Source organism: Macaca mulatta, chromosome 7, assembly GCF_049350105.2.
Source record: "Macaca mulatta isolate MMU2019108-1 chromosome 7, T2T-MMU8v2.0, whole genome shotgun sequence".
Classification (NCBI taxonomy): Eukaryota; Metazoa; Chordata; class Mammalia; order Primates; family Cercopithecidae; genus Macaca; species Macaca mulatta.
In genome coordinates, this window is record NC_133412.1 from 165,412,045 (window position 1) to 165,437,818 (window position 25,774).

Consider the following 25,774-nt stretch of genomic DNA (forward strand, 5'->3'; position numbering starts at 1 on the left):
TTACCCAGTCTCGGGCAATTATTTATAGCAGTGTGAGAACAGACTAACATGAATACCAATACTGAAAAATTGTTTCTTGCCTCACCTTTTTATTGTCCTATGAACAGGAATTAAATTTTAAAGTATTGCCTTAAGATGATTGTGCTAAATAATAGTCATTGCAAGAGCAATAGTTTTACCTGTTTCTAGATGACAATATTACTAAAATTTCTCAAATGAAGACTTTGTTTTAACTTCTGTTACTTCAGAAAAATATAAATTTTAAAAATGACTATGAGATAAATCATGAACTCAGTGGAATTTTCAGATGAGATGGGGCACGTTCAGGGTGGTATGGCTGTAGAAGGAATTTTCAGATCTTTATTATTTAGAAGCAAGTATAGGTATAACATGTGGACTATCAACTGATATCTGCAAATAATTTGGTTAAAAAGAAATTTGATTGTAGTATTTGTTGCAGTAGGATTATAAATGTCAAATATCATTGTAAACATTTCTATATTTTTAGAAATATCTTGGTGGCCTGAAACAGAAGTGAGGAAATCCATTTTTTAAGGTGAGCCATTTGGCTTTTTAAAAACATTGAGATACAATTTACATAACAAAATTCACTCTTTTAAAGTGTACAATTCATTGGTTTTAGTATATTTGCAGAGCTGTACAACTATTACCACTATATAATCCCAGAACATTTTCATCACTCCAAAAAGAAACACCATACCCACTACCAGTCACTCCTCATGCCCCCTTCCTATGACCCCTGGCAACCATTAATCTACTTTCTGTCTCCTTGAATTTGCATTTTCTGGACATTTCATAAAAATTGAATAATATATGATATTTTATGTTTGACTTCTTTCGTTTAGCATAATGTTTTCAGAGTGCATCACTGTTGTAGCATGTGTCAGTACCCTTTTTGTGACTGAATATTATTCCATTGAATGGATATACCACATTTTACTTATCCATTCATCCGTTGATGTATATTTGAGTTGATTCCAAATTTTGGCTATTAAGAAGAATGCTGCTGTGAACATTCATGTGCAAGTTGTTTTTTTTTTTTTTTGTATGTACATATGTTTTCAATTTTCTTGGGTATATATCTAAGAATTAGAATTGCTGGATCATACAGTAATTCTGCTTAACCTTTTGAGGAGCTGCCAGGCTGTTTTCCAAAGTGGCTACAACATTTTGCATTTCCACCAGCATGTGTTTGAGCATTCCATTTTCTCATTCTTGGCAACATTTACAACTCCCTTTTTAAATTTTAGTCATAGTGTGTGTGAAGAAGTGTCTCACTGAGGTTTTGATTTGCATTTCCTTAATGACTGATGATGTGGAGCCTGTTTCCATGTGCTTATTGACTATTATGTATTTTGGAGTAATGTCTGTTCAAATCCTTTGTCCATTTTCAATTTGTTTATCTTTACTGTTGAGATATAAGAGTTTTTTTTTTTAATATATTCTGGATACTAAACCATTATATATTGATTTGCAAATATTTTATTCCATTCTGTGGCTTGTCTTTTCACTTTCTTGATAGTGTACTTTGAAGCACAAAAGTTTTTAATTTTGATAAAGTCCAATTTGTTTTTTTCCCTTTGGTTCTTTGTGCTTGGTTTTATATATATATATATATATATATATATATAAATTTTTTTTTTTTTTTTGAGATGGAGTCTTGCTTTGTCACCCAGGCTAGAGTGCAGTGGCGTGATCTCAGCTCTCTGCAACTTCTGCCTCCCAGATTCAAGCGATTCTCCTGCCTCAGCCTCATGAGTACTGGGATTACAGGCACCCACCACCATGCCCGGCTAATTTTTGTATTTTTAGTAGAGACATGGTTTTGCCATGTTGGCCAGGCTGGTCCCAAACTCCTAACCTCAAGTGATCCACCAGCCTTGGCCCCCCAAAGTGCTGGGATTACAGGTGTGAGGCACCTTGCCTGGCCTTGGTTTTATATATTAAAAGCCATTCCTTCATTCAAAGTCACGAAGGTTTACACTAAATTTTTTTTCTATCTAAAAAACCATTCCTTCATTTAAAGTCATGAAGATTTACACTCTTTTTTTTTTTTTTCTAACAGTTTTATAGTTTAGGCTCTTATAGTTAGGTCTGTCATTTTAATTATTATCTTTTTTTTTTTTTTTTTTTTTTGAGGCAGGGTCTCACTCTGTCATGCAGGCTGATGTGCATTGGTGCAGTCACAGCTCACTGCAGCTTCAACCTCCTGGCCTCAAGCAGTCCTCCCACCTCAGCCTCCCAAGTAGCTGAGACTACAAGTGTGTGCCACCATTTCTGACTAATTTTTAAAATTTTTTTGTGAAGACAGGTTCTCACTCTGTTGCCCAAGCTGGTCATCTCAAACTTCCAGACTCAAACAATCCTCCCACTTTGGCTGCCAAAGTGCTGGGATTACAGGCATGAGTCACTATTCCTAGCGTTAATTTTTGTATATGGTGTGAGGTAGGGGTCCAGTTTCATTTTTTTTGCATGTGGATATCCAGTTGTCCCAGCATCATTTGTTGAAAAGACTATTTCTCCATTGATTTTTTCTGCCACCCCTGTTTAAAATTGGTTGCTCATGAGTGTATGGGTTTGTTCTTGGACTTGAAATTATGTTTCACTGATCTGTATATCTATGCTAGTACCACATGTCTTCATTACAGTAGCTTTGCAGTAACTTTTGAAATTGGGGAAGTGTGAGTTTCCCAACTTTTGTTCTCTTTCAGGATTGTTTTGACTGTTCTGGGTCTCTTGAATTTTCATGTGAGTTTAAGATTCTGCTTATTGATTTCTTTTTTTCTTTTTCTTTTTTTTTTTTTTTGAGACAGCATCTTGCTCTGTCACCCAGGCTGGAGTGCTGTGGCTCAATCTCGGCTCACTGCAACCTGCCCCTCCTGGGTTCGAGAGATTCTCCTGCCTCAGCCTCCAGAGTAGTTAGGACTATAGGCACATGCCACCACGTCAGGCTAATTTTTGTATTTTTAATAGAGATGGGGTTTCATCATGTTGGCCAGGCTGGTCTTGAACTCTTGATGTGAAGTGATCCAGCTGCCTCGGCCTCCCAAAGTCCTGGGATTACAGGCATGAGCCACCATACCCAGCCTAAGATTCAGCTTACCAATTTCTGCAAAAAAGCCCACCCATTTTTAATATGAGGTAAAAAGCAGTTGACATTTATCACTTAGAGTCTTTTAATGTTAGGGCTGAAAGGGACTATAGAACTCATATAATTCAACCCACTTATTTTAGTATTGAATGAATGGCCCTGTGCAGGGAAAGGGATTTGGTTGAGATCCACATAACTGTTTAAAGGCAGAGTTGGGATTGGAACCAAGTCTTAGAGAATCTGTTGTTACTTCTACACTGCGTTATTGCTTCGGTTCCCTAGTTTACATTCACTTTGCTTAGGAATAATATGTTCAGTTTATCTTCTCTAAGAATGGCAGCTGTTATTTAGGACAATGGCATGCTGAGAAATAGATTGATTTCTATTCTATATTGTGTCCAGTAAAGGTTGGGGGAGAAAGAGTAAATCTTATTCTTCTGTACTTTTCTTTGATTAATATAAGATTCTAGAGTTTTATCAGAAGATTATTGTCCTTTAAAATATTGATGAACTGATTATCACTTAAAGGATATAAATAGTGGGTAGTAATTCAGTGATTGAGAGGTTGATTGCAGGTTTTTTTGTTTTTTTTTTTTTTTTGTGGTAACCATAGAATGAATGTAGAATGAATTTGCATTCAATAATGGGAACTAAGGTCAGACATGGTGGCTCATGCCTGTAATCCCTGCACTTTGGGAGGCCGAGGCAGGTGGATCACTTGAGATCAGGAGTTCAAGACCAGCCTGGCCAACATGGTGAAAACTCGTCCCTACTAAAAATACAAAAAATTAGTCAAGCGTGGTGGTGGGTGTCTGTAATCCCAGCTACTTGGGAGGCTGAGGCAGGAAAATCACTTGAACCTGGGAGGTGGAGGTTGCAGTGAGCCAAGATCACGCCACTGCACTCCAACCTGGGTGACAGAGCGCAACTCTGTCCTCACCTCCGCAAAAAAAAAAAAAAAAAAAAGGAACTAGAGAAGGAACATTCAAATCTTCCCACCTGGGCAGGTTCCAACCAAATGTTTATTTTATTTTTTTTTACCTCCTCTTTTGTTTTTGTCTCACTTCAATCACTTTGTGTTTATGTGAAAATACCAAAAATTACCAAAATGTAAAAACCCAGGGCTTTGCTGGAAGTGAGAGTATCTTCTTGGCTTTTCCCTTTCTTTTCCTCCCCACTACTATACACACATGCACACACAGCTCTATTTTTTGGTGCTTTTCATTCGTTGCTCACTCCCACTTCATTTTAGCTCTTGAAGTCAAAATGTGATTCCAAAGAGCAAAATAGAAGTTTGGAGAGTTTGAAATCTCTCCTCGTGGCTGGATGCCATGGCTCACACCTGTGATCCCAGCACTTTGGGAGGCCAAGGCAGGCGTAGTGCTTGAACTCAGAAGTTCAAGACCAGCCTGGGCAACACGGTGAAACCCTGTCTCTACAAAAAGTAGAAAAATTAGCTGGGCGTGGTGGCTATAGTCCCAGCTACTTGGGAGGCTGAGGTGGGAGGATCACTTGAGTCTGGGGAGGTTGAGACTGCACTGAGTCCTGAATGAATGAATCCATCTCTCTCTCTCCATATAGTCGAAGAAAACCAAAAGTGTATGTGCTTTTTTGTGAAATTGTTAAGGATTGCATGAATCCTACTAAAATTTTTGATAGTGATAATTTCAAGTGGAGAATATATAAAGGATTCGTGAGACCTTCCTACCTCATTTTCTGAGGTTATGTTGACTTTAATATCCAGTTTATCATAGATGTTTTCTTTTTTCCCTGACATAATTGTTATGTTAAAAACAGAAAAAAGGAACTACATATTATACATTCAAAACTATCAAATGTAACGCTGTGGGAAACTTTATTCCAAGGGTGCTGCCACTGCCCTTGTTTTAAATATTTTTGGAACTTCATTTCTCTTCAGGTCTATTTAACAAACTTATTAGGAATGTTGTAAATTATTTTAGAAACACATTGTGGTCTTGGCCCCAGTGGCGTTGCCATTTGTTACTACATGACTCCCCACACACCCTAAAAAGAAAAAGGACTTTAAAAACTCTCTAAAGACAAGCATTTGCTATCACAGTTGATTTTTAAATTTTATATTAACTATTTAATATCAAACTATAAAATGCAAGTAGTGGAATTTTACTTTTAGAAAGTATCAAATTATGTAGATAATGACAAAGTTATAAAGTTACTATAATTTCCAACTCACCCAAAGGTCATAGTATAGTTGAAATTTCATATTTAAATATCAAAACAAATGTCTAAAGAGATTGTGTAAATTCTTTATCAGTTATAAGGAAAAACCAAATACTTGTCCTGAATATACAGAAATCAAATTGTCAAGGTTTTTCTTCTATGTGATTTTTTTTTTTTTTTTTTTTTGAGACAAACGCAGGGAGAAAGAATTATGTGTCATAAGGAGGATTCGGAATGTTGTTCATTTTATCTACATTACTGCCTATTAAGAAAAGCTTCACAGTTATTTCAACTATTTTGTTGAATACTTTTACCTAAGATAATAAAACCGTTAAGTAGAGATTTTTCTAATAGTATAAAAATCAGTGTAGGCCCAGCACAATGATTCACACCTGTAATCCCAGCACCTTGGGAGGCTAAGGCAGGAGGATTGCTTGAGCTTAGGAGATCGAGACCAACCTGGGCAACATAGTGAGAACTCATCTCTATTAAAAATCAGAAAAATTAGCCAGGTGTGGCGACTCATGCCTGTAGTCGCAGTTACTCAGGAGGCTGAGGCAGGAGGATTCCATGAGATTGAGGCTTCAGTGAGCTAATAATGATCGTGCCACTGCACTCCAGCCTGGGTGACAGAGTGAGACCCTGTCTCAAAAACAACAAAAATCTCAGTGTGACAAATTCCTAACAGCTCAAAGACTACTTGTCTTATTTGTTAACTATTTTGAAATAATTTTAAACTTACAGAAAAGTTAGAATAGTTCAAAAGATCCTGTATATCCTTCCCCTAGATTCTTCTATTGTTAACATCCTGCAATATTTTCCATACCACTCTCTAGCTATGTATTCACATTATTTTTTGAACTGTTTGTTACTAAGTTGCAATTGTGATGTCCCATTAGTCCTAAATACTTAAGTGTATACTTTTTAAAAACAAGGACACTCTTACAGAACCACAGTACTTAAAATCAGGAAACCAGCATTGATAAAATTCTACCGTTTGATCCACGAACCCCATTTGAATGTTGCCATTTACTCCAAAAATATCCTTATAGTAACCCTTTCCTTTTTTGGTCCAGGGTCCAATTCAGGGTGAAGCATGCATTTAGCTATGTTTTCCCTTTAGTCTGCCTCAATCTGGAGCGGTTCCTTGGTTTTTCCTTTTTTGTGACCTTGACATTTTTGAAGAATGCAGGCCGGGTACTTTGTAGAATGATGTGCACTTTGGATTTGTCTGATATTTCCTCATGATTAGATTCAAGTTGTGAATTTTTGGCAGGAATACCAGAGAGGTGATGCTGTCTTCTTCTCTGCATTATATCAGGAGGCACATCATGTCAATTTTTTCCATTACTGGTGATGTTAATTTTTAACAATTTTTAACAGTTGTTTTCAAGATTTCTCCACCGTTAAGTTAATATTTTCTGCACTTATATTTGTTTTTTGGTATAAATTTTAAAAGTACAACATTATGTTTTGACATATGTATCCACAGTGAAATATTTATTACAGGTACTTATTAATTAATGAGGAATTAGGTATTTTGTGGGTAGCTATTTTGAGACTGTCAATATCCTATTTCTCAAAATTTTACCCTTTACTTTTCGCATCCATTGATGATCCTTGTGTGGATCAATTATTGCCAAATGGTGGTTTTCTTTTCTTTTCTTTTGAGACAGTGTCTTGCTCTGTTGCCCAGGCTACAGTGCAGTGGTGAGATCATAGCTCACTGCAGCCTGAAACTCCTGGGCTCAAGTCGTTCTCCCCTCAGCTTTTGGAGTTAGCTGGGACTACAGGCATGCATCACCACACCCAGATTATTTTTAAATTTTTTGTAGAAATGGGGCCTCTTCTTCCCCGTTTATTCAATATTCATATCAGTATAGAACATGGGTTCCTGTTTCATCGTCTGTAAGTTATGATTTATTCTGATGCTGCCATTGTGGAAGATTTGAGTAGTGGGAACACTTCCCAGCTAGCTCTGTGTCCTTTGAATACATCCCCATGGTTCGTTGAGTACTTCCTTGCTTTCTGGCACCACAAGATGTTCCAGGCTCATCTTTTATTTTCCCTACCCCAGTCCTGACATCAGCCATTTCTCCAAAGAGTCCTGGTTCATATTAGTGGAGAATGGTATTTAAAACCAAGATCCGGATGCTAAGGCTGTGCTCATTGCCCCTGTACTAGCATTGGCACTGTGCGTTCTCCCAGTGGACACATTTGGAAATATATGCTTCTATGCTTGTTACCTCATCCATCCATATATATATTAAAAACAAGTACACACTGATACCCTATTTCACATCTACTCCACAGAGTTTATTCTAGTCTTCTCCCTTTCCACAATTGTATCTTCTCCACCCTACATTTAAAAACTGGACTTCCAAAGTCTTCAATACATTGGCTTATTTGTTCATTATCCCTGTGATTAACCAACCTCCTGACCATGTGGCTGGCTCCTTTGCTCCATCTCTGCCCCTCACCCCCTACCGTGCATCACTGCTGTGAGGACTGAGTTTCCTCCCTTTCCTCGATCCATGACAGCACCTGCCAACTGAACCCCACAGTGGGGATTTTAAGGAAGGCACTTTTGGCTCAGATGGCAGTGCCAAAACGGGTGTTCCAATTCACATGGTGCTTTAGCAGTTGTGGAATAAACAGATTCTGAAGGTCTATCCTGGACTGCGTATAGTCTTTGGGTTTTTGTCTTGCTCATTTTGCTAAAATGTTTTCCTGATGACTTTCTACTCTATAGTTAAGCCTTATACGTAATGTTCAAGCAGGCATGAGACAAATTAATGATCATTGTGGAGTGGAGTTAGGAAGGAAAAGATGAAAAGGAAGAAGGTGTAAACCCAGTATTGAGAGGAGAAATGGGTACAGCAGGAGTAGCCGTCTCAATCTGAAATGCTGTCTGAGCCAGGACACATTCACAGTTAGAGATCTTAAGTAATGTGTTAATATTATTTTATAACTGTCCTTGGAAAAAAAAAAAAAAAAGCAAAACTGCCTGTCAGTTCATTTGGATCGTCCACCCTCTTAACTCAAGTTTTAGGAGTGTCAGGACCAAGTTAGTTGTATTGAGTGCTGAGGTGTTCTTTCATTAAACAGCAGCTGTTCAATCTTAGTGATTTGTAGTGGGAGGAATTATATGCCCCTGGACAAATAATTCCTTGGAAAGTTCAGGTTGGAGTCCAATTACGTAACAACTGTGGGCAACCTGCATAATAATCATTCGAACTTTACCTGTGGGAAAATGGAGTCTTTGGCCATAATTATTTTCATTTCAGAGATTTGTTTCACCTGTTAGGAATAATTGCTCAAGTGCCCTTTTTCTAAAAAATAACTGAGCACTTAGCAATAGTAAGTGTCATGGAGTATTTTCTGCATACCAAATGCTGCGGTAGCACCTCACAGGCATTGTCTTATTTAATCATAACAATTGTGGGCAGTTTGGGTACTGTTATTATCTCTATTTACAGATGAGAAAACTGAGGCTGATAGTCATTGGTAATCCTCCACTGCTCACACATGATACGCATTACAGTGTGTCGTGGTTTCGACATATCAATTCTTCAGTTTTGAGCAAAAGAAACGATCTCTAGCTAACTTAGGAAAAAAGTGGGTTTAATGGGATGGTAACCACAGGTAGCTCTTTGGATCCAGGCAGCAGGCCAAATAGTCTTTTTACTTTGAGACAGTCTCGCTCTCTTGTCCAGGCAGAATGCAGTGGCACAAACATGGCTCACTGCCACCTTAACCTTGGGCTCAAGTGATCCTCTCACCTTAGCCTGTCGAGTAGCTGGGACTTACAAGCATGTACCACAGTGCTCAGCTAATATATATATATAATTTTTTTTTTTTTTTTTAAGATAGAACCTCTCTCTGTTGCCCAGGCTGGAGTGCAGTGGCACCAATCTTGGCTCACTGCAACTTCCGCCTCCCAAGTTCAAGTGATTCTTCTGCCTCAGCCTCCCAAGTAGCTGGGACTACAAGTGTGCACCACCATGGCCTGCTAATTTTTGTATTTTTAGTAGAGATGGGATTTTGCCATGTTGGCCAGCCTGGTCTTGAACTCCTGACCTCAGGTGTTCCACCGTGCCTGGCCTAATTATTGTATTTCTTGTAGAGACTGAGTCTCACCATGTGGCCCAGTTGTTCTCAAACTCCTGGGCTCGAGTGATCCTCCTGCCTCGGCCTCCCAGTGTGCTGGGTTACTGGTGTGGGCCACTGTGGCCTCCCCAAGTAGGCTTTCAAGGCATTCCTAAGGGAAGGAATCAGGTCTCTCCATGTATAATGTCATGAGGGAAATCCAGCCTGGCTTTTGTCATGGCTAGAGAGATGGACATCCTGATTGTTAGTCTTACCAGGATTAGACACAGATAGGGGGAGTCTAAGAATTTAAGGGTCTGTTACCAAAAGATAGAAGAATGGATGCTGGGAGGCAAAAATAAATATTCACTCAGTAGATGTAGTCCTAAGAGTGCAGGCTCTGGAGTCGGGCTTCAAATGCCAGGGCCACACTTTCTGTGTGGATCAGGCCAGTTACTTTATATCTTAGCATGTCAAGTATATAGGGATGGTCATCGTACCGCTTCCTAGGGTCATGTGAGGACTAAATGATGTGAACCGTGCAAAGTACTGGAGTGTGGCACACAGCACCTTAATATATGTTAACAATTATTAATTGCCTAATTCTGTCTTTAGTACATCCCCTAAGGCTAGGTTTCATCTCCATTTTCACAATTGAAAGAAGCTTGCTGTGGGGGCGGGGGGTCCAAGTGGCTTTTTCAAAGTCACGCAGCTGATCACTGGCAAATCAGTACCTTTGCCAAGCTATGTGACCTATGAAAAGGTGCTCTAGTATTTATCCTTGTAACTTGTAGATAAGAATCCTTTAAGGTAACTTCCAATGTATTATAATTTCCTCTAGATAACAGTGGAATTTATACCATATGACCTCTAACACATTTTTATCTTTAGACATTTTCTAAGACAATTTTTTTTTTTTGAGATAGAGTCTTGCTATGTTGCCCAGGCTGGAGTGCAGTGGTGCAATTTTGGCTCACTGCAACCTCCACATCCTGGGTACAAGCGATTCTCGTTTCTCAGTGTCCCGAGTAGCTGGGATTACAGGCACCTGCCACCACACCCGGCTAAGTTTTTGTGATTTTAGTAGAGACAGGGTTTCACTGTGTTGGTCAGACTGGTCTCAAACTCCTGACCTCAGGTGATCCGCCTGCCTCGGCCTCCCACAGTGCTGAGATTACAGGTGGAAGCCACCATGCCTGGCCCTAAGACAATTTAAATGCAGCAAACTTTCTGGTTTGGTCAATGTGATATGCATTAATCTAGAGATACTGAATCTTTTCTTATCTTTACTACTGATTTTATGCTATTTCCCATAGAATAGCAGAAAACAAGTATCCCTTAGTCAAAAATAAGAAAATCCACAGGCTGTATGAGAATCTTACAACATCTTTATCCAGGAATGTTTATGTGTTGGTTCCAAAGAGTCATCGAACAATTTCTTATAAAATCTTTGGATAAGAGGGAGAGATGAGGGTTGGGTAGGGGTTTAATGAAGTGGGTGTCTAACCCTTCCAAAGCTGTTTTCAAAGGTTGCTCATTGATGGATCTGTGCTGGTGTGAAATCACAGTTTCTGTCCTCATTTTACCTTATGTGGCATTTTAACAAATTTCTGGTTTGAGGATACTGGGGGCAGGTTAAGAAAATTTGCAAATGACCTACCACTGGAAGAAGTAGCTCTTGTATGAGAAGACAAAGTTGGTACCAAAAGGGATCCTAACAAATTTGGACAATGGGCTAAACCTAGGAAAATGAACTGTCACTTGTCTTTCCAAACCATTGGTACAAAATAATGGAGAGATAAAGTCTAGAATTCTTGGTTTTACAAAAAAGGTTTTGGTGGACTATAAGCTGAGTATAGAGATAGCAGCCAAAAAAAGGTAATGGACTTAGGGCCACATTAGTAAGAAACAAACAGACTCAGTAATTGCTAATATACTGTTTAAAATAAAGGTCGTGGTGGGGCTGCTTCATTCTACTGGTAAGAAAGACCCTGATTAAAGCCCTGCATTCAGCAAACACTCTCCCTTCCTTTATTTTAATTTCCACTCTAATGAGTAGTAAATGCACATTATAGAAAATTTAGAAGGCATAGAAAAACAAACAGGAAAGTGCCACTAAATGTAGTACTTTTATCATTTTGTTGTATCTCCATCTTTTTTTCTGTGAAATGTTTATATAATATGTATATAATTTTGTATCATGCCTTTAGAAAACTTTTCCATGTTTATAAACTTTTTTTCTTTAAAACATCTTATAATGGCTGCAAATACTGCATCATGTGGCTATATCATTATTTATTCAGTTCTCTTCCATTTTTGGATGGTTTCCAATTTTTTCTCTGTAATCTGAAATGCAGACATTTATGAATAAAACTATGCTTCATGGTGGATACTAGCAAATCATTGCAAAAGGAGTAAATCCCACTTCTTTTTTTTTTTAATTTATTTTTATTTATTTATTTATTTTTGAGACAGCGTCTCTCTCTATCATCCAGACTGGAGTGCAGTGGGTCAGTCTGGGTTCACTGCAGCCTCTACCTCCTGTGCTCAAGTGATCCTCCCACTTCAGCCTCCTGGGTAGCTGGGACTATAGATTTGCATCACCAATACCAGCTAGTTTTGTATTTTTATTTATTTATTTATTTATTTATTTATTTAGAGATAGGGTTTTGCCATGTTGCCCAAACTGGTCTTGAACTCCTGGGCTCAAGCGATCCACCCACCTCAGCCTCCCAAAGTGCTGGGATTATAAGTGTGAGCCACTGCACCCGGCCCCTGAGTCTCACTTTTTAGGAACATTAATAACTGACGTAGGCCCAGAGGGGAGAAACTAGCTTGTTGAAGGACCTGGAAACTAACAAATAGGAACTAAGAGTATTTGATTTAGGTTGGAATAGGCAATAGGGCTCATTTTTGGAAGAGAGAGAACCTCAGGAAGGAATGAGCTCAGGGTCACTAAAAGGCTCCATGAAGCTGATCAGGTAAATTGCAGCATTCCTTCATGCCCAGGATGCCCTGGCTTTGTGTGTTCTACATGTAGTAAATTCTCTTTCTTTGGGAAAGAGGAGGTAAGTCTTCAACATTTACCAACTAAATGAGAGCATCAGTAGTCTACTACCATCATCCCCAAATACATCACTGCTTGAAGAATTTGCTTCCTGTTCCAGCATCTTATATGTTAATTATCTCCATTTGCCTTTCCTCCTCCTGTTTTTTAAAGAAGGTTTCTTTCTCTCATAAAACTTAGGAGACCATATTAGACCCCAATCAGCTGGGAAAGACAGAACAAGGTTTTAAAAGATTTGTTAGAACTGTCACTTTCCTCATTACCTTATTGCTAATTATTATTATTTTTTTGAGACAGTGTTTCACTCTTGTCACCCAGGCTGGAAGGCAATGGTGCGATCTTGGCTCACTGCAACCTCTGCCTCCTGGGTTCAAGTGATTCTCCTGCCTCAGCCTTCTGAGTAGTTGGGATTATAGGTGTCCGCCACCATGCCCAGCTAATTTTTGTATTTTTAGTAGATATGGGGTTTCACCATGTTGGCCAGGCTAGTCTTAGACTCCTGACCTCAGGTGATCTGACTGCCTCGGGCTCCCAAAGTGCTGGGATTACAGTTGTGAGCCACCATGCCTGGCTTAATTATTATTTAATATGTTTCACAATGGGAACAAGCAGGGCTGTTGTGGAACTGTCCAAAACTCACCCATAGGCTTCAGCCTCAAGCAGACATCCCAAGAAATGCCAGTGCTTAAGTTTTGGGTGAGTTCTTCGTTCTATAACTTAGGTTTCCTTGGATGTGAGGCCAATGTCAGCTTAGTTAGCTCTGGAGTGCTCTCAAAGGATTAACTTCTCCTGGCAATTCCATGGAAATCAATGAACAGCAAATACACTGTAAGCTATATGATAGGGCACGTTATACACTATTTAATACACTAGGCCCAGTGTTTCCATTTAGTTGCCGGCCTAGACTGAAGAGCACTGTTATTGAGCACTCACTATGTATCACATACTTGCCATCCATTACTTTGATTTAACCCTTTGATAGCAGCCCATGCCAGATCTAACAAGTTATCCCCACTATACAGATGAGGAAGTGAAGACCCAGAGAGACTGAGCATTTCTCTGGGTATCAATCACTAGTAAATAAGAGCCGTAGCCAAGGTATGAATTCAGATTTCTGTGTATTCTGAAGTTCACACTCTTGGGCTAGGATAGTTAAGGATTTCAACGGAGTAACTACAATTGTAGACCATATGTGGCAACAAATAGACATTCAAAAAAGAGGAATCATTTATATAGATTGAAAGGAGACTCATAAAATTATAAGACGAGTGTATTTCCTATGCTTTAGAAAAGGAAACCTCCATGCTTCTCTGGTCGTTGGATTGATAATTCAGGATCTTTTCATTTCTAGGGCTTTGATTTGCTTTTCCTCACCACCCTTTCAAAATAGAAACAATGGTCACCTTAGTTAGAGCTGGAGTTTAATCCAGAATTGCATGGTGTTTTCCTTGCTCGAAATGCTTTCACAGCTTGATGCTGCTCCACCTGTCCCGTTCTGGAGCATTTTTAAACTGCTGTTAGAGCTACTCCAGACAGATGTAACATTTTGAGATCTCTGCCTTTGAAATAAAGTAGGGAAAGGACTAGTGCCAAATGCAAATTCAGAAACCAAGGAAAACTTCCAGACTCAGCAAGGAGAGATGTACAAAATAATTAGTAGTGGGGTATTTGGAGTTGCTAACCTCAGTGTCCATTCTAATTCCCTTTCTCACTATGAAGGCAGCAAAATAGCTAAGGAAGATAGGAAACCTAACATTTGGACTTACTATGTGGCAGACGCAGGGCTAGGCACATTATTACTGCATTGTTTGCAATAGCAAGCCCAACTACATTCATAAATAGGGGAGTAGTTGAGCTGATAATGTATATCTATATGCAGGATATCTAACACATTAAAAATAATTTAGATTGAGAGATGGTTATTGCATACTGATCTGGAAAGATGTTTATATTAAAATGACAGTAAGTTGCAGAGTAATATATTTTCTTTCTTTTTTTTTTTTTTTTTGAGACAGGGTCTTACTCTGTCGCCCAGACTGGAGTGCGGTAGCACGATCTCGGCTCACTGCAACCTCCATCTCCCAGGCTCAGGCGATTCTCTGGCCTCAGCCTCCCGAGTAGCTGGGATTACAGGTACGTGCCACTACTGCCTGACTAATTTTTGTATTTTTAGTAGAGACAGGGTTTCACCATATTGGCCAGGCTGGTCTTGACAGAGTAATATATTTTCTAAAGATGTGTGTGAGGCTGGGTGCAGTGGCTCATGTTTGTAATCCCAAAACTTTGGGAGGCGCAGGTGGGAGGGTCACTTGAGGACAGAAGTTCAATGCGAGCCTGAGCAACAAAGTGAGATGCCCATCTCTGAAAGAAAGGGAGAAAGGAAGGAAAGAAGAAAGAAAGGAAGGAGGGAAGGAAAGAAGGAAGGAAAGAGGGAGAAAGGGAAGGGAAGGAAGGAAGGAAGGAAAGGAAGGAAGGAAGGAAGGAAGGGAGGGAGGAAGGAGGAAGGAAAGGGAAGCAAGGAAGGAAGGGGAAGCAAGGAAGGAAGAAAGATAGAAAGGGGAAGGACCTATATATTTTAATGGCTGAGGGAAGATTCTCACCCAGGTCTGCACTAAAGTTGAAAATTTTCCACATGTTCAATGGATTTTACTAATTCTTTTTCCTCAATGAGTACCTAAGCTGAAAGAAAATGATATGAATGTCATATGAAAATCCTTACCGCCTCTGTCCTCAGTGCCAGGATACAATGGAGCTGAAGAGAGGCAGTAGAGGAGGTGATGGAGAAAGAGGGGAGGAAGAAGAATGAGCAGGAGGCAGAGGAGACTTCCTGGAGGCATTTCCCCCGGGACATTACTGCCCTTGGGCCCTCGGGTCCGCCACTGCCTAGCCTTGCATTAAGTAGACTCCTGTCTCTGAGGACATCACAATGTAGTCCAATCTATGCCCCTCTCATTTCCAATATATGATTCACTGCATTTTTAAAAGTCTGGACAAGTTCTGATATTAAATATGGCTTTATGTGAGATGTTTTAAGAACATGTACATTTGGTTTGGCACCAGTATTTAGGGTTTTGTCGGCCTTGGCTATCCAAAATGAATGACAGTCATGGTGAGTGAGAACAAATGAGTGCTTGGTGTAGAAAGAACACTGACTAGAGATTTGGAAGCCTTGATGCTGCCACTTTCTTTTTTTTTTTTTTTTTTTTTTTTTTTTTTTTTTTTTTGAGACCGAGTCTCACGCTGTTGCCCAGGCTGGAGTGCAGTGGCGCGATCTCGGCTCACTGCAAGCTCCGCCTCCTGGGTTCACGCCATTCTCCTGCCTCAGCCTCCTGAGTAGCTAGGACTACAGGCGCCCGCCACCGCGCCCGGCTAATTTTTTGTATTTTTAGTAGAGACGGGGTTTCACTGTGGTCTCGATCTCCTGACCTTGTGATCCGCCCGCCTCGGCCTCCCAAAGTGCTGGGATTACAGGCTTGAGCCACCGCGCCCGGCGATGCTGCCACTTTCTACGGGAAGAAATCTCTGGCCGTCTCTGACTCTCGGTTTATTTATCTGTAAAATGGACCTTGGGTGGTGATATGGTTTGGCTGTGTCCCCACCCAAATCACATCTTGAATTGTAGTTCCCATAACCCCCATGTCGTGGGAGGTAATTGAATCGTGGGGGTGGTTACCTCCATGCTGGTCTTGTGATAGGAAGTGAGTTCTCACGGGATTTTATGGTTTTATAAGCATCTGGCATTTCACCTGCTGGTGCTACTCTCTCCTGCCACCTTGTGAAAAAGGACGTGCTTGCTTTCCCTTCTGCCATGATTGTAAGTTTCCTGAAGCCTCCCCAGCCCTGTGGAACTGTGAGTCAATTAAACCGCTTTTCTTTATAAATTACCCAGTCTCAGGTATTGCTTCATAGCAGGTGAAAATGGACTAATACAGGTAGGGTTAAACTGGATAATTCATTGGATCTTTTTCTACCTTATGATTCTATCATCTAAGACAAACATATTTTGCTGCTTAGGGCATGCCAAAAATAGATAGGGCATCTATTTTTTTAGATCCAAGACACTGGGGAATAGGTAATAAAAGTGAAACCTGGTAAATGAATGCCTTTCTGGGTCTCCAGAGCTGTCATCCTCCACACGGCCCTCCCCTTCCTCATTACCATCATAATTTACTGGGTAGAAAACAAATACTACATTAATTCAGCCCACTGTTCTCAGCAAAGAAGAAAGCTGTGCACATCATTTTAACACTTACAAAGAACATTCCTTTGTTGGATGGATTTACTGTAGATCTCCTCAAACTTGAACAGGGGAAAATCTTTCTTGTACAAATGGCTGTCTCCTGTAGGTATTTTCCTATTGAAACCATGTTCTGTTCATAATAAATTGGTTTTATTGGTAGTTTTCAATGGTGCTCAACGTAAAGGTTTCAGCCTAATCTTAAAAGGTGTAATTAGTTGGAGTTATTAAAAATGCACCATCCTACGGATTTTTGAAAACTCATGCAGAGCTTCAGAAAACATTAATTCCCCCTTTAAACATGTTCTTTCTTTCTTTCTTTCTCTTTCTTTCTTTCTTTCTTTCTTTCTTTCTTTCTTTCTTTCTTTCTTTCTTTCTTTTTCTTTCTGTCTCTCTTTCTTTCTTTCTCTCTTTTTTTTTTTTTTAGACAGAGTCTCATTCTGTCACCCAGACCCGAGTACAGTGGCGTGATCTCAGTTCAGTGCAACCTCTGCCCACCAGGTTCAAGCAATTCTTCTGCCTCAGCCTCCTGAGTAGGTGGGACTACAGGCGTGTGCTGCCACACTCGGCTAATTTTTGTGTTTTTTAGTAGAAACAGGGTTTCACCATATTGGCCAGGCTGGTCTTGAACTCCTGACCTCATGATCCGCCTGCCTCGGTCTCCCAAAGTGCTGGAATTACAGGCGTGAGCCACCGTGCCCGGCCCTTTAAACATTTGAGAGAAATGAAATGTATCATTTCATCAATATCCATCTCTAGAAAGAATGTAGATATACAAAAGAAGAGCTTTTTACTGGGAAGAGCTAGGCTAAAGAAGGACACCATCCAGAGAAATTACTTTTAAAAAAATACCATAAAGCAACCAAATGATGCTTTGATTAAGAAAATAGCCCGAAAACAGATTTGCATCCTATGCAATGCCTCTGGAACTGCTCCCGTCCACTCTGGAACAACCTGTTATCAGAAAGTCTAGAAATAGAAATGACTAATGTCTATCTTACATTGTGCCTATTAACCCTCAAGTCACCCCAAAAGTGGGGCTGGTGCAAGTTAGAACCATTTATTGAAAGTGGCCTACAGGCAGAGTGCTGGACTCTGGGGGAGGAAAAAGAAATCTGGCACAGTCTTGGCACTGTTATATGTGTAAGAACATGGACAGAGCAGCCTCTTCAATCAATCAGAACTGGACAGATAGATAGACACTCAAGAGCGGGGCAATGGAAAGAAAGAGGGAAGTAGGGGGAACTATGAAAGTACCTTAGTTGGGGTAACCTGAGAAGGAGAAATAGAGGCTGGGCCCTGGATGGCTTTCCCTTTGCCTCTCAGCAAATCTAAAGGAAGAACACAGGGAGGCTTGACCATTGACTTACTGTATGCCTGGGAATATGTTCTTTCTAAATGAAAGGTGTTGCTTTACAGGGGAGGTGGTAGGTGATTTGCCAGAAATGCGAGGCATGGTAGGATAGGGGCAAGCTGGGATTCTGACAATAAGTGTGAGTTTAAAGCCAGAGAGCTGATGGACTGGGTTTTGCTATCAGTTCAGCCATTTTAAGTCATGTCAATGAATTTCTCTCCACCCATATGGAAATGGGCCACGAGATCTGGAGTCTGCGATCTGGTTATAGGACCCAGGACAGCGCTGCTCTGCTTCAGCTGAATGGTGAGCATGGTGACTGTAATGGACATCTGCAGTTTCTGCCTATCCAGCATCCATTCCTCCTCCTGCTAGTTACAACACCTGGTTTTCCTCTGAGAAACCAAGCCTTTCCCTGTGCTGAGGGGAAGGACCACACTCCCAGCGCCAGCGGTGAGCCTGTGACACAAGGCAGAGCCGCCTGGTTGGTTCAGGGCCGAGAACCAGACTTGGGCCAGGCCAGAGAGTCCCAGCACCAGACCTTTAAAAAACTGGTGGGTGGGCCGGACACGGTGGCTCACGCCTGTAATCCCAGCACTTTAGGAGGCTGAGGAGGGCGGATCACCTGAGGTCAGGAGTTTGAGACTAACGTGGCCAACATGGTGAAACCCCCTCTCTACCAAAAATACAAAAATTAGCCGGGTGTGGTGTTGTGCACCTATAGTCCCAGCTACTTGGGAGGCTGAGGCAGGAGAATCCCTTAAACCTGGGAGGCGGAGGTTGCAGTGAGCCGAGATTACGCCACTGTACTCCAGCCTGGGTGACAGAACCAGACTCCATCTCAAAAACAAACAAACATACAAACCAAAACAGCCACCAGGCTGCAAAGTTGGCAGGATCCAGTCCTGGGGGTGGTGATCATCTTTGTCTCTTTGCCACATCTTGGGGGCAGCCTACCTGAGAATGTCACCCACACAGGAGACAGGGAGAGAATATGATATTGTTTGAGGTCCCCTCAATCCACCTCTTGAACTTATTATATGAACCAATGAATTTCCCCGGCCTCCTTTTTTTTGGTTGGTTTGTTCGTATGATCTAGTTTGAGCTGGTTTTTCCTAAATTTGCAATAGAAGAGTTCTCACTAAAACGTGCCCACCCCATGGAACCAAACAACTGTGACAGCCACACAAATATTTGTTAGTTTTTTTTTTTTCTAAACTTAATCTTCCTCTGACCTGTAAACTGGAGCAAGTGTCCTGTTTACCATGCAGGGTTGTTGGGGATGGGGATCAAATATGACGGACAGACAAGCACTTTGAAAAATCAAAGCATCACACAACTATAGCAGTGGATAATTTGCAGTCAACTGTTCTCTCTAACCAAAAAGTCTTCAGAAAATTCTTGGGTTTTTTTTGGTTTTGTTTTGTTTTTTTGAGACGGAGTCTCACTCTGTCGCCCAGGCTGGAGAATTCTAAGTGGAGCAGAAATGTTGCCAAATTGCCAAATCAGAGATTTTCCATATATATAAGTATATTGGCAGGCTAGAGTGCAATGGCGTGATCTCAGCTCACTGCAACCTCCACCTACCAGGCTCAAGCGATTCTCCTGCCTCAGCCTCCCGAGTAGCTGGGATTACAGGTGTGTGCCACCACGCCTGGCTAATTTTTGTATTTTTAGTAGAGACGGGACTTCACCATGTTGACCAGGCTAGTCTTGAACTCCTGACCTCAGGTGATCTGCTCGCCTTGGCCTCCCAAAGTGTTGGGATTATAGGCATGAGGAACTGCAACCAGCAAAACTGTTTTTTTCTTTTCTTTTTCTTTTTTTTGAGATGGAGTCTCACTCTGTTGCCCAGGCTGGAGTATAGCAGTGCGATCTTGGCCCACTACAACCTCCACCTCCTGGGTTCAAGCTATTCTCTGGCCTCAGCCTCCCAAGTAACTGGGATTACCAGCACATGCCACCATGCCCTGCTAATTTTTTTATTTTTTAGTAGAGATGGGGTTTCACCATGTTAGTTAGGCTGGTCTTGAACTCCTGGCCTCAAGCGATTCTCCTGGGTCTCCCAAAGTGTTGGGATTCCAGGCACAGGCCATGGTGCCTGGCTAACATCAGCATCTTCATCCTCATTCCCTGGAGTCCTCTAACAGTTTCACACCTCAGTGCACATTGGTTGAGAGGCCACATCTTTTGAAACTATACATGATACTATCATCAGAAGTAACAGGGAACGATTCTTCCTGTGGAAACATATTTAGACTTCTATATCATAAGCACTATAGTCTTTTAAAAGTGTGTGTGTGTGTTTTTTTTTTGTTTTTTTTTTTTTGAGATGGAGTTTCGCTCTTGTCCCCCAGGCTGGAATGCAATGGCGTGTTCTCAGCTCACCGCAACCTCTGCTTCCCAGGTTCAAGCAATTCTCCCGCCTCAGCCTCCCAAGTAGCTGGGATTACAGGCATGCGCCACCATGCCTGGCTAATTTTGTATTTTTAGTATAGGTGGGGTTTCTCCATGTTGGTCAGGCTGGTCTGGAACTCCTGACCTCGGGTGATCCACCGGCCTCGGCCTCCCGAAGTGCTGGGATTACAAGCATGAGCTACTGCACCCAGCCGTATTTTTTTTTTTTTCTTTCACAACTTCCCACACAATTGTAAGGCCCTTCCCTGAAAGGACTAAATCAGCATTAAGTGTTTCTGTCTCTTTTTTCATTGTTTCTATCATGCGATTATCAAGATCTTTACAAGCATTCCAAATTGGCATTGACTGATTTTCTTCAGACTAATGTATCTTCTCAAAATAGTATTTTAATGTTCAAGATAGCAAGAGAGCTTTTTCTGTAACATGCTAGATTTTGTAAGGACCTGAATATAGGGCAGCTCCCTTTTTTTGAGGGATAGTTTGGGGGGAAATCTTAAGTTTGCGTGTCTGTAGAAATAGCTTAAAAACAGTCACTGGGAGAACTTAGACCATGCATTATTCTTACCTCCCAATCAGGAATCTGACAGCTGCTATGTGACAGGTCAAGAGATCCTTGATGCTTATGTTTATATGCCAGGAACAAAAAGTATTAACATGCTCCCCACACCCTTGCCTAGCGGGCAGCTTCTGGGCCTGGGTGGTTGGTGTGCTAACTATGATGGTGGATGAAATCAAAGAAATTTTAAGGGTCAAAAAAATGTAGATTGACACTGGGTGCAGTGGCTTATGCCTATAATCCCAACAGTTTGGGAAGCTGAAGTGAGTGGATCATTTGAGGTCAGGAGTTCGAGACTGACCTGGCCAACATGGTGAAACCCCATCTCTACTAAAAATACAACAATTAGCTGGGCATGGTGGCGGAGATTGCAGTGAGCCAAGATCACGCCACTGCACTCCAGCCTGGGCAACAGAGCAAGACTCTGTCTAAAAAAAAAAAAAAAAAAAAAAAAAAATTGAGTTGTTTCCAAAAGGGCAAAAATCTGCCTGCAAGAGAAAAAGGGTAGATTCTGAAATGCAAGGAATTGTGAGTAAGGCCTTTATTAGGTTAGGTTAGGTTAGGTTTTCTTTTAAGTTTTGGGAATTCAAGGTGAGAGAAAGGAAGGGAGGGAGGGAGACACAGATTGAGCCTGAATGGAGTTTCAGCACAGCTTCCGGTTGATGTTGCAGGAGATACAACTTGTGTCACACAAGACAAGCAAGAGAACGTGATTTCTTTTTGGCAGTTTTCAAAAGATGAGAGTAAAGACTTAGTTTGGCCGGGCACGGTGGCTCACGCCTGTAATCCCCGCACTTTGAGCACTTTGGGAGGCTGAGGCAGCCAGATCATGAGGTCAGGAGATCGAGACCATCCTGGCCAACATGGTGAAACCCCGTCTCTACTAAAAATACAAAAATTAGCCAGATGTGGTGATGCGTGCCTGTAGTCCCAACTACTTAGGAGGCGGAGGGAGGAGAATTGCTTGAACCGGGAAGCAGGAGGTGACAGTGAGCTGAGATCGTGCCACTGCGCTCTAGCCTGGGCGACAGAGTGAGACTCCATTTCAAAAAATAGAAAAATAAAATAAAGATGTAACTTGCATTCCAGTTCATTTTGGGGTTGCTTTTTTTTTTTTTTTTTTTTGAGACGGAGTCTGGCTCTGTCGCCCAGGCTGGAGTGCAGTGGCGCGATCTCGGCTCACTGCAAGCTCCGCCTCCCGGGTTCACGCCATTCTCCTGCCTCAGCCTCCCCAGTAGCTGGGACTACAGGCGCCCACAACTGCGCCCGGCTAATTTTTTGTATTTTTAGTAGAGACGGGGTTTCACCGTGGTCTCGATCTCCTGACCTTGTGATCCGCCCGCCTCGGCCTCCCAAAGTGCTGGGATTACAGGCGTGAGCCACCGCGCCCGGCCGGGGTTGCTTTTAAATGTGATAGCATGCTGTCCCATGTGAGATGGGTCCCACATGCTGCTTGGGTTTTTGTATTTTTACTTACTATTTTAGGAAACTTAAATTTGCTGACTGCTTTATAATCTTTACTTTTATTTTTTATTTTTATTTATTTATTTATTTGTTTGGAGATGGAGTTTCACTCTGTCACCCAGGCTGGAGTGCAGTGGTGTGATCTCGCCTCACTGCAGCCTCCACCTGGGTTCAAGCAATTCTCCTGCCTCAGCCTCCCAAGTAGCTGGGATTACAGGTGCCAGCCACTGCACCCAGCTGATGTTTGTATTTTTAGTAGAGACGGGGTTTTGCCATGTTGGCCAGGCTGGTCTCAAACTCCTGACCTCAGGTGATCTGCCCACCTTGGCCTCCCAAAGTGCTGGGATTACAGGAGTGAGCCACCGTGCCCAACCAGAATGCTTTATCATTTTTACAGTGCATTGCTATTCAGCATCTCACTGAGGATCCTCCTCAAATGGATTTCCCCTGGCTTTTTCTGGTTTTTGTGTGTTGTTTTGTTTTGTTTTGTTTTGAGACAAGGTCTTGCCCTGTCGTCTAGCCTGGAGTGCAGTGGTGCTGTCATAGCCCACTGCAGCCTCGAACTCCTGGGCTCAGGTGACCTTCCCACCTCAGTTGGTGGAGTAGCTGGGACTACAGATGTGCGCCACCACACATGGCTCATTTTTAAGTGTATCTTTAGAGATGGGGATTTTGCCATGTTGCCTAGGCAGGTCTCAAACTTGTGGCTTCAACTGATCCTCCTGCCTCAACCTCCCAAGCTGTTGGGATTACAGGCATGAGCCACTATGCCTGGCTCCTCTTCTGTTAATGTGGCTCAGGGAAGGGATCAACCAGTTGATGAATGGGAGAGCTGAGGGCAGGGTCCAGGGCTCCACCTTCCCTCTTCCCTTTCCTCCCAGGGCTCTTCCTGCCTTTCCTCCCTGCTCTTCAATCATCTCTTCCTGGCCTTGCCTGCTGCATGCCAATCCCATTCTATCTGCTCTCTGAATTCACTGCAATTACAGGGTCCCAAAGCAGCCCAAGGCAAAGTCTGATTCCCCATAAATAGTCCATCACTGATGTGTGTGTTTCTCTGCAAAGATGGCCTGCCCATTTCTTCTGTCTTACACACCCCCAAGGAAGGTGAGTCAGGTGGTAGAAGACGTGGGATTTAGTGGCAAAGCAAAAACCTCAAAAACCACTTGCCCTTATTTTCCCCAAGAGCTTGACTCAGTAACCTATACCAAGGTCATAGTTTCCTAATCCATAAAATAGGGCTTACACCACATTTCATCCATTCCGGGAAGCGCACATGCCCATATTACAACACGTCTGAAATTGGGAGAGTTACAATTGTTTGCACATCAAAGTTGCATTAGAGTTTCTCCCTCCCTTTTCTCAGTGGTATATAAAATAATGGTGCATTGTAGAGTTGATGAAAAATGGTAATGTATTTACCTCTTAGGGTTATTGTGTGGGCTTGAAATCACAAGAGTGTGACAAAAGAAGAATTCATCTGATATTTCGGTCCTCTCCAGTCTCACTGGGAGAGTGTGTCCTGGTAGTCAGAGAAAGGCCTGTGACCTACTTGAAGTCAGAGTTGTTTTTTTTTTTTTTTTTTTTAATAGAGATGGGGTCTTGCTGTGTTGCCCGGGCTGGTTTTAAACTCCTGGCCTCAAGCAATTCTTTCACCTTGGCTTCCCTAAGTGCTGAGATTACAGCCCGAAGTCAGTTTTAAGTAGTGGAACTAACATGAAGACCCTAACTTAACAGGAACTCTTATCTACTCTTCTAGGCCCCTAAGCTGTTATGCAAGACTTGGGGTCTCTGAGCCGATGGGATCATCCTGCAGGAAGCCTGGCACCCCTGTTCTTGAGGGAATGCACTTCTGGTGGTGGAGTATGGATCTTGGCTGGGGACTGGGCCTGTGTGTGGTGCAGGGAAGCAAAGGGCTTCTGGCTTGCCTCTGCTGGTGCCTGGAGAGGAAGCTCTGGGTCCCAGACTCCCCATATGGCCATCAGAGTTATGAAGGTGGCACCAGGCAGAGTTGGTGCAGGACAGTGTGGAACCCCAGGGTTTCTAACTGGAGAAGCCAGGGGGCCTGAAACTCAGACCTTCTCCAGCCCCATATGGTATGGAAGACTCTGACTCTTGAGAGAATGATGGAGGTGGGGGCACAGGTAAACAGCACCCTCCTCAGTAACATCATAGCCAGGGGATACTCTGGGTTCAGTGCCATTCTGACTACCATGAAGCAGTACTGGGAGTGTTAGCGCATGAGCTCCGAACCAAGACTACAAGACTAGCCTTAGACGTTTCTGTGCCTCAGTTTCTCATCTGTAAATTGGGGTTATAATATTACCTATTTTACATTATTGTAAAGATTAAATGAGCTTATAGTTGTAAAACACAAAGAACAATGTCTTCTGGAAAATAAGTGCTCAAAAAATGTGAATTATTTATATTATTAAAAGTGTCTTTGAATAATTCTGATTGTGTTGATTTCATGTGGATTCTGTAATTTACCCTTGGAGGTAAATTGAGTTACATCCTTTCCATGTCCTTGGGAGGAAAGTCTGTTGCTTGTTAGCATTCAGTCCTGTACATCATCCTCATCTCCTCTTTTATGCATTCGTTAATTCATTAATCATTTATTCATTTATGTTAGTCCACTCTCACATTGCTATAAAGAACTACCTGAGACTGGGTAATTTATAAAGAAAAGAGGTTTAATTGGCTCACAGTTCTGCAAGCTGTAAGCTGTTCTGGAAGCAAAGTGGCTTCTGCTACTGGGGAGGCCTCAGGAAACTTACAATCATGGCAGAAGGCTAAGGGGAACCAGACATGTCTTACATGGCTGGAGCAGGAGCAAGAGAGAGAGAGAAGGGAGGTGCCACCTACTTTAAAACAACCAGATTTCATGAGAACTCACTATCGCGACAACAGCACCCAAGGGGGGATGTGTTAAACTATGAGAAACTGCCCCCATGATCAAATCACCTCCCACCAGGCCCCACCTCCAGCATTGGGGATTACATTTCAACATGAGATTTGGGTGGGGACAGAGATCCAAAGCATATCATTCAACTGTGAATTCTGTCTCTCTGTAGGCGACAGTTTGGTCTCTTTTTTTGTTGTTGTTGCCTTGAAACCTGGTAGGAATTCCAAATGGATACTTTCTCCTCAATCCTTTCCCTTCCCATTTGAATCATGCTGTCTCAGGGCATGCGATCTAGGCAGCCAAATAGGTTACTGGCCCAGCACTCTCATTATACAGGTGAGGAATGAGGCCCAGAAAGGGAAGGAGGCTTGCCCAG

The 25,774-nt window shown here is 41.9% G+C and overlaps 1 long non-coding RNA gene across 1 annotated transcript; it reads left to right on the forward strand.

Moving 5' to 3' along the window:
* The first annotated feature begins 14,607 nt into the window (after window positions 1–14,607).
* On the forward strand, window positions 14,608–24,943 carry LOC114679628 (uncharacterized). The gene is made up of 2 exons (XR_003731687.2): window positions 14,608–18,364; window positions 24,253–24,943. It is a non-coding gene; the product is annotated as an uncharacterized LOC114679628 (long non-coding RNA).
* The last annotated feature ends 831 nt before the right edge of the window (window positions 24,944–25,774 follow it).